We start from the raw sequence: 10901 nt of genomic DNA on the forward strand, positions 1-10901 counted from the left end.
ATTTATCCCCTACAACCATTCATTAATCAATATCTGCAACTGTACTAACTCCTCGTGCCTGATCAAGAGTAGATTATTGTGCCTCTTTCACTCTTTATATCCAATCAGCATCTTAACTTCAACTATTTCTCAAATCCCCAGGGCTACATCCCTTAGTTTATACTATAATTATCCCTCATTTGGATTACTGTGAGAGTAACCCTTCCTTTCAGAACAGATAAAATGCTCTATGTCTGTCCAAGGCATCATTCTTTACCTTGGGTTATAAAACATCCTGTCTCTTACTCAAGGACTTTGAAATACATGGAAATGTATCTATTTTCCAACTTCTTGGATACAGGGAAACACATAAGAAAATGGGAATATGTAGACAAATTGAATTAGCTGTATTCCTTATCTATGCTTTCTTTGCTGTTTGCCCACTACAGTGTAAATAGAATGTCCATTTTCTTCTGTGTGATAATATTCATAGAAAATATAGTATCTTGAGTGTAATTTTCTTAATAACAATTAAAATCATGATTTTTGTTCAGAGTAAGATACTGTACTCAACATTTGTTAAGTCGCAGAGATTAGCAATGTGAAAATCACGTTTTATCTGTCCTAGCAGAATGGTCACAAATATGATGAGGCAGCCAGAAGCCAACAGTTATCATTGGCTATCTGAGCAGGTCTCTTAAGTGTGGTCTGGTTCCAGTTAACTAAATCTGGGTATCAAGATGCCATTGCAGAAGTGTTGGAGAGAAAAACTTAATTAACTTTACTTGTAGTAGCATGTTGCTATGGATGTTTCTTAGCTGTTAGAGAATTATTTCCAGGACCCAATGGAACCACTTTGTCTTGATAATTCTCTTGGAGTCTTTTTGCTTAGTCATTACAATCTTTGAATTTCTTGAAAATACAGTCCAGTGTTTAAGGAAATGTTAGGACAACTTATAACCATTTAGTACAAATTTGTACCCAAAAGAATCCTGAAAAGATCAGATTAATGGTTACAAGATTCAGCCCACATTGACTAAAGCAGAGGAAAAAAATCAATTAACCAAAAAAATTATGTAGGTGTAGTTCTTCTGTGAGGCATTATTGTATAGATAAAAAATATTTTCAAGACACTTCCCCTTCCAGCTCTCATTTCTCCTTTCTACTCTGTTAGGTCCATGTTCAGACATATTTTCCCCCATGTAGGCCCTCTCATCAATTGACAGCACTAATAAAAGGAAATGGTTTATTTTACATTAGTACCAAAAGAATTTGAGAATTAAATCTCATTGATCTTTCCTGGATCCTATTCCACTCTTTGCATCATGTACTGTGGTCCTAGAATGGAAGAATAGTACACTCTTATTGGTGATCCCTGAGACACATAAGCTGCCTCCACATGTCAGGAGGTATGAAGTGGAATCAACCCTGTCTAATTCCAATGGATTTCTTTTATACTTTGGAGAAGTTATTTTTCAATGGAATAGAATTTTATTTATGAGAGTGAAAGAAAACAGATACAGAACAGCTAAACAAGAAACTAATGTATTTTCCACATAGAACTGATGGCAGCAGTGTTCCGTCTGGAGAGGCTACTGCAAAGACGCCAGTTGCAGCAGGGGAGGTACGGCCAGGGTCGCCTACTCCACGGAACTGGCGGAAGCTGGGAACAGGGGGAAGCCCCACGCCGCTTCCGAGTTGGAAAGGTGGGAGCCCCGCCCTTCCGGCAGCTGCAGCCGCTCAGCTGTGGCTGTGGATCTAGGGATTCCTCTGTTCTCAGGGGCCCGGGATGCATCCCCTCTCCTCACAGCTTTGGAAATGTGTACCCCGGCTATCCAGCATCTGCCCACGCCTGGCACCTGTTCGGATTTCTGAGTAAAGTTGAGGCTGAGCTTGGGTACTGTCACGACCTGGCCAGGAGCGTGCAAACTCGGGGCAGCGCTGACACGCCAGCCTCCTGCCACCTCTGCCACCTCCAGACTTTGGGCACCGATGAGCACGAGAGGGAGGCCAGAGGCTGAAGAGGGGCTGAGAGCAGCTTGGTGCAGGTCTGTAGACACCCCTCGGCATGAATAGCCTGGGCATCATGGATAGCCAGTTGATGGCTCCTGGATGGAAAGGGGCGGGTCCCCAGTGAAGCCCTACCTTCAGGCCTGGGATAGCCGGAAGCCTAGAAGCCAGGCTGCCAGTTTTGTGGATGGGAAGGAGAACTTATTTCCCAGGCGCCCATGGCCTCCCGTGGACCAATCAGGACTCACTCTGCCCCTCACTTGTCAGGTTTTGAGCAAGAGAGAGAAAAGAGATGGAGAGAAGAGAGATCGAGAGAAGAGTTGTGGCCCCTCAGTGAGACCAGACCTAGGAGCTCCCCGAGCCAGGGCTGTGACACCCTCTTTGGAGTTCCGCAGTTCCTGTTGTCTCCAAGCTTCCAGGAGCCACTGCATTCCCCAGTGCCAGCAGAGGCAGCCGATTGTAGTACACCTGTTCCAGCAGCAGCAGCCTCGCAGGGAGCCAGCACCTAGAGGCCTGTCCCACCACAGCCAGTGTGTCTGTGGAAACTGAGAGGCCAGACACTGCGCTCGCTCAGTCATGCACCTTTGCGTCTCTGCACCTGGCTCAGCCTTGGCAGACATGGGATCCAGGACAGTAACCTGAGCTGAGCACAGCCTGCCAGGTAGAGTGGGTGGAACAAGCCTTGCAGATCCAAGCAAAACTGGGGCAAAGGCGCCACCAGCAGAAAAGGTTTCTAGCTGGTGAAGCCACACCCCAAGGGTCCTATGACAGAACAATTTTATGCTTATGATTTCATACTCTAAGGGAAAAATAAAAAAAATACTAGGAGGGCGGTTTTCACTCTCTAACTCCTAAGGGAGTTTCTACCTCCCTTTTTATGTGCTGAACTCAGTGTCTTCTGTGTGGTTCTCCAGAGGTGTTTTCTCTTCTCTACAATTCTTCTGCCTTTGGAGGCCTGTGAGAATAGCACGAATGGGCTGCCTCACCTGCTGGCTTCAGTGAGCTTCTGCCATTGGAAATTATCAGAAATCAGGGAAGAAATTGAGGGTAAAATATTATGTCCCTAATTTCCTCCCTGTTGAGCTGCTTTATGCTCTGAAGATCTCAATTTTTCACAAAATGGCTTTATGTTCCACTAACTTCTCCTTCCCATTATCATTAAAACTTAGAAGATGAGTGTCACTTCAGTCTTCCAAGAAGTGTGTGCACCTCTTGCATCAGTATTACCTGGATATAAGACACGGAGTCAAAGGAGATCATTTTGGAACTTTAAGGTTTAATGACTATCCTATTGGATATCAGACATTCCTGGGGCCTGTGGCCCCTCTTTTTTGGCCAATTTCTCCCATTTGGAGTGTGTGTGTTTACCCCATGCTTGTACCTGCATTTTATCTAGGAAGTAACTAACTTGCTTTTGATTTTCCAGGCTCATAGGCAGAATGGACTTGCCTTGTCTCAGATGAGACTTTGAACTTGGACTTTTGAGCTAATGCTGGAATGAGTTAAGATTCTGGGGGACTGTTGGGAAGATACAATTGTGTTTTGAAATATGAGGACATGAGATTTTGGAGGGGTTGGGGTGGAATAATATGGTTTAGCTCTATGACCCCACCCAATCTCATCTCGAATTGTTGTTCCCTAGTCCCCACATGTCATGGAAGGGATTCAGCATGAGGTAGTTGAATCATGAGGGTAGTTACCTCCATTCTGTTCTTGTGATAGTGAGTTCTCTAAGATCTGATGGTTTTATAAGGAGCTTTATCCCCAACTTCACTATATACCTCTCCTTGCTGCTGCCATGTGAAGAAGGATGTGTTTTCTTCCCCTTCTGCCACCATTGTAAGTTTCTTAAGTTTCCTGTGTCAGGCTGACCTGTGAGTCAATTAAATCTCTTTCCTTTATAAATTATCCAGTCTTGAGTAGTTCTAGATTAGCAGCATGAGAGCAGATTAACACAACATGCAAGAGATTTAAAGGGGGTGATTTCTATAAAGGATAAGCCAATCAGGAGAATTCAGGATATGATATAGGTCTGATACCTGGGCAAAGACAAGGGAAAGAAAGGAGGATGGGCAGGATGGGTTTCAAATTAAAGTACAATTCTTAGAAAAACTTGGCCACAGTGGTAGAGAGTCTCCTAACCATAATTGCCCATTAGAAGAGTCCCACACTTCATAACAAATTGGTCAACACTTGTGCAGCTACCATGCTCAGACACTGGCTGGGGGCAGCCAAAGGGAAATGTAGCCTTGGTACAAAAAAAAATTTGTTGGATACAATAATATGGAAGCTGGGTATGTCATTTCTTATGCTTCCTACAGCAGTTTCTCTTAAATGAGATCCAAAAGGTGCATTTCCATGGCAGCTAAAATACAGTAACATCCTCTGTGATTATACTCTACTATCCTTTGGGGTTTCACTAGAGCATGTGCACATACTTATGTATATATAATAGTTACGCTAACTTGAGAATATCATTTCTTTTTAGTAGAGAACTTGTGTATTACATAACCATCTGTATTATTTAGTTTTTTCTAAAAAGAACTCTAGAGTTCAATGGTTGCTTCAACTTAAAAATGTTGGTAAAATAAACAGTAATGATTTCAGAAATCATAAATTAGCTATTCAGTGAAAACATTTTAAAGCTTTATTCAACTTTGATAAAAGTATATAAACAGATAAGCACAACGCAGCACTAAAAATGGAATATTATTGTTCTAAATGTGATCTCAAAACAGTGTACTGTTAAAAAGTTATTAGGTCATTTTAAATGATTATATTGCATTAATTGATTTTATTCAAAACTCAAGAATCCTGTTAATGCAATGCAATGCCCTGATGAAAAATAGTGAAATATTTATAAATGTAAAATGAAAGTTGGGAACAGAAGAATGAGATCTGGGTACAGGACAAAACTAAAATAAAAATAAAGGTGCACAAGTGAATATTAGGTTTCAATCTGTTGGGAGGGTATTGTATGAATTAATTCATGTATTCAACAAATTTGTATTGGGTATCTACCATGTGCTATAAAACATCTAGAAACTGTCCTGGCAGCTGAACACACACATACATACACACACACACACACACACACACACACACACACACACACACAGAGTCCTTAATGTCATGAAGCTTACATTCTCATGAACATAAAATGTAAACAACCATTTCATCCAAATACATAGAATTATTTCTAAGTTGTCTAATATCCTAGAAATCTATTTATCCAATTCATGCATGACATTGTATAGGTGAACAAAATAAAATGCAATCTCTTAAAGAGAGAAAAAAAATCACAGAACTGACATTTCCCAAACCCGAGCTTAAGAGAGAATACACAAACCAAGCTAGAAGATTCTGATTTTCTTCCAGTTTTCCAGCCTTTAACCTTAACTTCTCAACATTATTCTCCAAAGATTAGTGATGAGGCTACACAAGCAAATGTGAGTTTATGACCTCCTGGTCTCTATTTCAAATTGTTCTAAGGATTATCATACATTTTCCCTTTCTTTTATTCTTTGAGGAAGAAATAGCATTTCTTTAAGGGTACTTACTCCTTTTAAGAGCTTGGAGCCTACCCCTTCACATGTGTTTCTTAAAATTTCATACATAATTCTCCAATATTCTCTCATTATCTTTGTCTCCCTGACCCCCACCCCTGCATTAGAGTCAACTCTGTTATGGTACACTGCTACACATTTTTCTAAAACCCTCACCAATATTCCAATAAATTAAGTGGATATGATTCAGTAGAGTCTATAAGGATTCTCAGACACAATATAAATGATTAGGACCCTGTAATTTTTCAGTATCAGAAAAAGGGCAATGCTCTGTTAGCTCATCACTTTATAAATTCTCTTTCATTGAGCTGCCTTTTATCACAACCTTAGTTTTTATTGAGAACCATTAACAAAAACAGCCATATGAAAATTTATTCTGCATTTGCTCTATACAGGTGATAAGATCCATTATCTACTTTATAGTTCCAATGTTGTATATTAGATCCCTTGTGAAAAATGAGTTAAAGTACTAGTCACTTTCTTTCCACTGAGAAAATGGTGTGTTTTCTACTTTCTGAAAAAAGCCATACAATTTCTGGTGACATATTTTGCATTTTGGCTGCTCAGATTCTAATCTGATATTCCGTTGTAGCAACAATGTTAATCACATTGTTTAATATTTTGACCATACTTCTTTTTTAGCTGTGTAAATATTAAGTTCTATGTCTGTGGGACCTGTGGTTGGAAACGAAAGTGGCCCTAGACCTTTAGAACAAATCTTTAACCTAAGATTATCTACTGATGAATAAATCAATAAATAGAAATTTGGCACTCTTTGGGAATACTGAAGACTCAGGGCTTTTCCATGAATAATATTTCAGATTAGCCCTCGAAGTCTTGATCTTTAGGGGAAAAGCACCAAGAACATTCCAAAAAAATGAGAGGCCGTCTTAGGGCTGTGTGTGAGACCAGACTGCCAAAAGGACCCAAATTCTCTTGATAACAAACCATTTCCTGAAGAGGAACAAATCTAACAACCCCACTGATGATTAAGAGGACTTTGTAAAGAGCTGCTCTTGTAGATGATGGGTAAAGCTGCATTCCAGAAACAAGTACTGCAAGCTAACATTTCTCAGACGTAGCAGTCTTGGTGGGAAGTTCACATACCATTAGACTGGGCCTCTTGAATATACATGGAAACTCCCTAGGACTTCTGTCCCTGAATGGAAGTTCTACTTCTTACTGATTTTGCTGGCCTGTTTTGGGGACACAGTATGTCATCTATCTGTGGGGAGAATTCTCAACTGAAGTCAGCTCAGACCCTGGACTTTGATATGAGTGTCCTTTAGCTGTTCGTCTAACCGAAACTTTCTCTTCCAATTGCCTCAGGTCCTTCAGTTTGTTCAAAAGTACCTCCTTGGGTAGGAGGCCAATGATTCTAACATACTGGTTTTATATTACAGAAACTTCACATATCCCATATTAACCACTTCAGTGTTAATCAGGTTTAACTCTAGCCACTGCTAACAATAAGATGTAATTCTTTTTGTGAGTGTACCATCTTGGACTTGTATCAAAGATTTCTGCAGAATATCTTTCTACACGAAGATATGTGAAGCTGTTCCACAAGAGCTGCTCTCTGAGTTCAGTACTTACTATTTTAAAACCCAGATCCATGCCTTGTATATACTTCCTTAGTTCCAGAGCCCCAGTCCCAGGCCTCTGTAAGCCCTTTTAGCTCTCTATTCCGCAAATCCATTCTCATCTGAGCCCTGATTAATCCCTCCATAAACCTCTCCAACGATTAGGGTCCCATGGAGTCTAGTGTGCACTTACTGGTAGTCTTGCTTGCAAATTTTAATGTTTCTTTTTTAAAATTGCTCATGCACCACAGGTACACTGTATTAAACAGTATATACTCCTTGATTCATAATACACATGCAACTGAGTTTTTCAAAGTCCTGTTTTGTGCTATAAATCTTCATACCAAATTCTTACTTTAAAATCTCCCTAAAAATCTACCTGACTCTTGCTTTAATCACCCATGCTGTTGTACTAGACAGAGACCCTTAACTGGTCATGTATTTTTACAGATTATCTTGGGATTTCTACATGTATTTTTAAAATTTATATGCATTATGATGTAGTATAAATCTTACTCCATAACTATTTTTTCACTCAATAGAATGCTTTCAAGATTTCTCCATAACTATAAATATTTTCAATTTCATTGGCATACATTTATTTGGAATATTTTATTATATATTAAATACTGGCTTTATCTGCTTTTATTTCCTTACATTGTTTCATCATGTTTTTCACTCATTAAAAATCCTAACTAGTTTTATGTACTTTATTATTCCCAATAATGTAATTTTAACTTGTTGATTCTTTGTCATATTTTTTATTTTGTATTTGATTAATTTCTATCATTATCTTCTTTTATTTTACCTTGAACTTATTTTGAAGGGTATAATTTCTTAAATAGTACACTTTTTTCATTAACTTTACTACTTTTTTTGGTACATAAACATTTAATATTATTTATCATTAAGTATACTTAGATGTATCCTACAGTTACAATGTATAGTATTTTTATTTCATATTTTCTAAACAATTACTGTTTGAGATATGAATCATTTTACCTTTACATTTGTTATGCAATTATAGTAAAAATTGTTTTCAGCACACCTAAATTGCTATCACTGTTTTGTATCTCCTACTGCCAAATTGCACGTGTAAAACACTAGTGAAGTTACAATAGATTACCGATTAACATTTTTAAAAAGTATTTATACTATATGAAGAATACAAATAACATATAAATAATACATTTATAAGCTTCATATAAAAAAATATAAAATTCTCTAAATGTTATTCCATTCTGCTTCAATTTAAGCAAATTGATAACCTCTTAAGAGTTATCAATTTGTTAAACTGATGAGGGACAGATAAAATTCCTATTGAGGAAAGCCTACAAAAACTCAAATTTTTTGGTGAGGTTTCAAGAGACTAGTTGATTTGAAAGTTGAATTAACTGAGAAGGAAATTCTGTTTTCAGGATGTGTTGGTATGGAAAGCTTATTCTGTGGAGCTCCCTAAACATAAACTGGTAGCCTGGTAGCATGGAATGGAAGGGAAACAACAGCCCTGTTTTTAGACTAATATATCCCCCAATATTTTTAAAGATCTTAAAGAGGATTATTCTTGGCTAGATGTTCTGTTTAGAAAAACTAGTTGTAATATGTCATCATATTACAAGTCATATCAGTCATCATCTAGTGATTAGATCATTCTCATAATCTTAGCCATCAACTTTCCTTGTTCTGTGCATCTGTAATTCTCTTCATTCCATTATTGCTCTTGGGAAGTTATTTTCTCTTTAGTGGTTGATTTGGCCTTCTTCAGGTTTTTATATTTTGGCTCCAGATTCCTTTTTTCTTATGACTTTTTCTTAAATCTAGTTTTTCTAAAGATGACCCTGATTCTGCCCAATGCTTTGAATAGAAATAGGCTTGCAAAGGGTTTTATTTTTTTTCCTGAATCATTTTAGAAATAGTTCAAACCAGCTCTTTTTCCTCCTTATATAAAATCTCAACAAAAATAAGAAACTCTTAAAAAAGCTGAAGACAGAAGAACATGCTACTGACACTCATATAAAGCCATAATTGTAAGAACTAAGTTCAGGTCATTCGATGGTATGGTTATCTTCTTGTGTAGTTACCCACGGATCTAGCTGAAACCAAGATCCACCATAGCTTGCAGCCTCTCCATAGTGACACAGCCCATAACAAAGTTTGTTAAAACAAACTATGGCTTCACTGGCAACAACAACCTATGTATCCTAGCATTCAACTCAGGAAGCAAGATGGAATACAAATGAAGATGGTAAAGGGAATGATGGATACCATAAGGAATGAACATGCTCCACTGTCCAGCACTCCCTCGCCCATCTCTATCTTCCCTTCTCTGTCCCCACAAAACAATATGACTATACATTTTTCAATATAAGAAACAGGACAATGAACACCCATACATCTACATTACAAAATCAATAATTTAATGTTTTGCCATATTTTCTTCATCTTTTTCTTTCATTATACTTTCTCTTTTCTTGAAACCTTTCAAAGTAAATTATACATATTTTGATACTTTGTCACACATCACTAAAAATAAAGACATTAGTTTTCATTATCTTATACCACTATCACACTTAAAAATTCTAGTGACTGACTACAGCAAGATGGCAGAATAAGACTTTCAGCACTCAGCTGGGTGCGGTGGCTCATGCCTGTAATCCCAGCACCTTGGGAAGCCGAGGTGGGCGGATCACGACGTCAGGAGATCGAGACCATCCTGGCTAACACGGTGAAACCCTGTCTCTACTAAAAATACAAAAAAAAAAAAAAAAAAAAAAAAAGAGCTGGGCGTGGTGGTGGGCGCCTGTAGTCCCAGCTACTCGGGAGGCTGAGGCAGGAGAATGGCATGAACCCGGGAGGCGGACACTGCAGTGAGCCGAGATCGCACCACTGCACTCCAACCTGGGTGACGGAGCAAGACTCTGTCTCAAAAAAAAGAAAAAAAAAAAAAAAAAGACTTTCAGTACTCATTTCCTAGCAGAAATATCAATTAGAATCACTGTTCACATGCTAAAATATCTTCACAAGAGCTAAGGAATCCACATGAGAAATTATAGTACCAGGCTAAAACACAAAAATAAGGAATTATGCATTGAAGAAGTAGGAAGGACAATTTTACATTACCGAAGCTACTCCTCCCTCAAACGTGTACAACACAGTTTGAGACAGACATGTTTCACCTGAGGGAAGGAGAACAAAGTGAGCACTTGTTTTTGACATGAAACCCATACCAAGGCCACAACAGTAAAACCTAGCTTGAATATGTCATCTGTGTACTGAGCTTCCATACTTCCATACTTGTACCAATATTAAGGCATCCCCTTAAATGCCAAATTGATGCCCCAACCTCAGTCTTCAAGCCTACCCAAAAGCCTGTCCAGCTCCAGTGGCACCAGGCCCACTCAAGGAAGTGCCAGAGACCCAGGCTCCAGGCCAGCTTCTGAGGACTCAGGCTCCAGGCTCAACCAAGGCTCCAGACTGACCCCTGCAACAAGGCAGTCTCTTTGGCCCCAAGTTTCAGGCCCATCCCAGTGCCAAACTGATGTCTATAGCCCTAGACTTTAAGCTGGCACCCACAGACCAGTAGCCTCTAGACCTACCTCAGTGTAGGCTGGTTGGTACATATGGACCCAAGCTCAAGGCTAGCCCCTGCAAGCCTCATGCCTATCTTACTAGATGAGAGATTCTAGCCTACTAGACCCTGGGTCTAGGCCCATTCCAATAGAGACAAGTGCGAGGCCTGAAGCCACCATGGACCCAGGCTTCA

Source organism: Macaca nemestrina, chromosome 12, assembly GCF_043159975.1.
Source record: "Macaca nemestrina isolate mMacNem1 chromosome 12, mMacNem.hap1, whole genome shotgun sequence".
Lineage (NCBI taxonomy): Eukaryota > Metazoa > Chordata > Mammalia > Primates > Cercopithecidae > Macaca > Macaca nemestrina.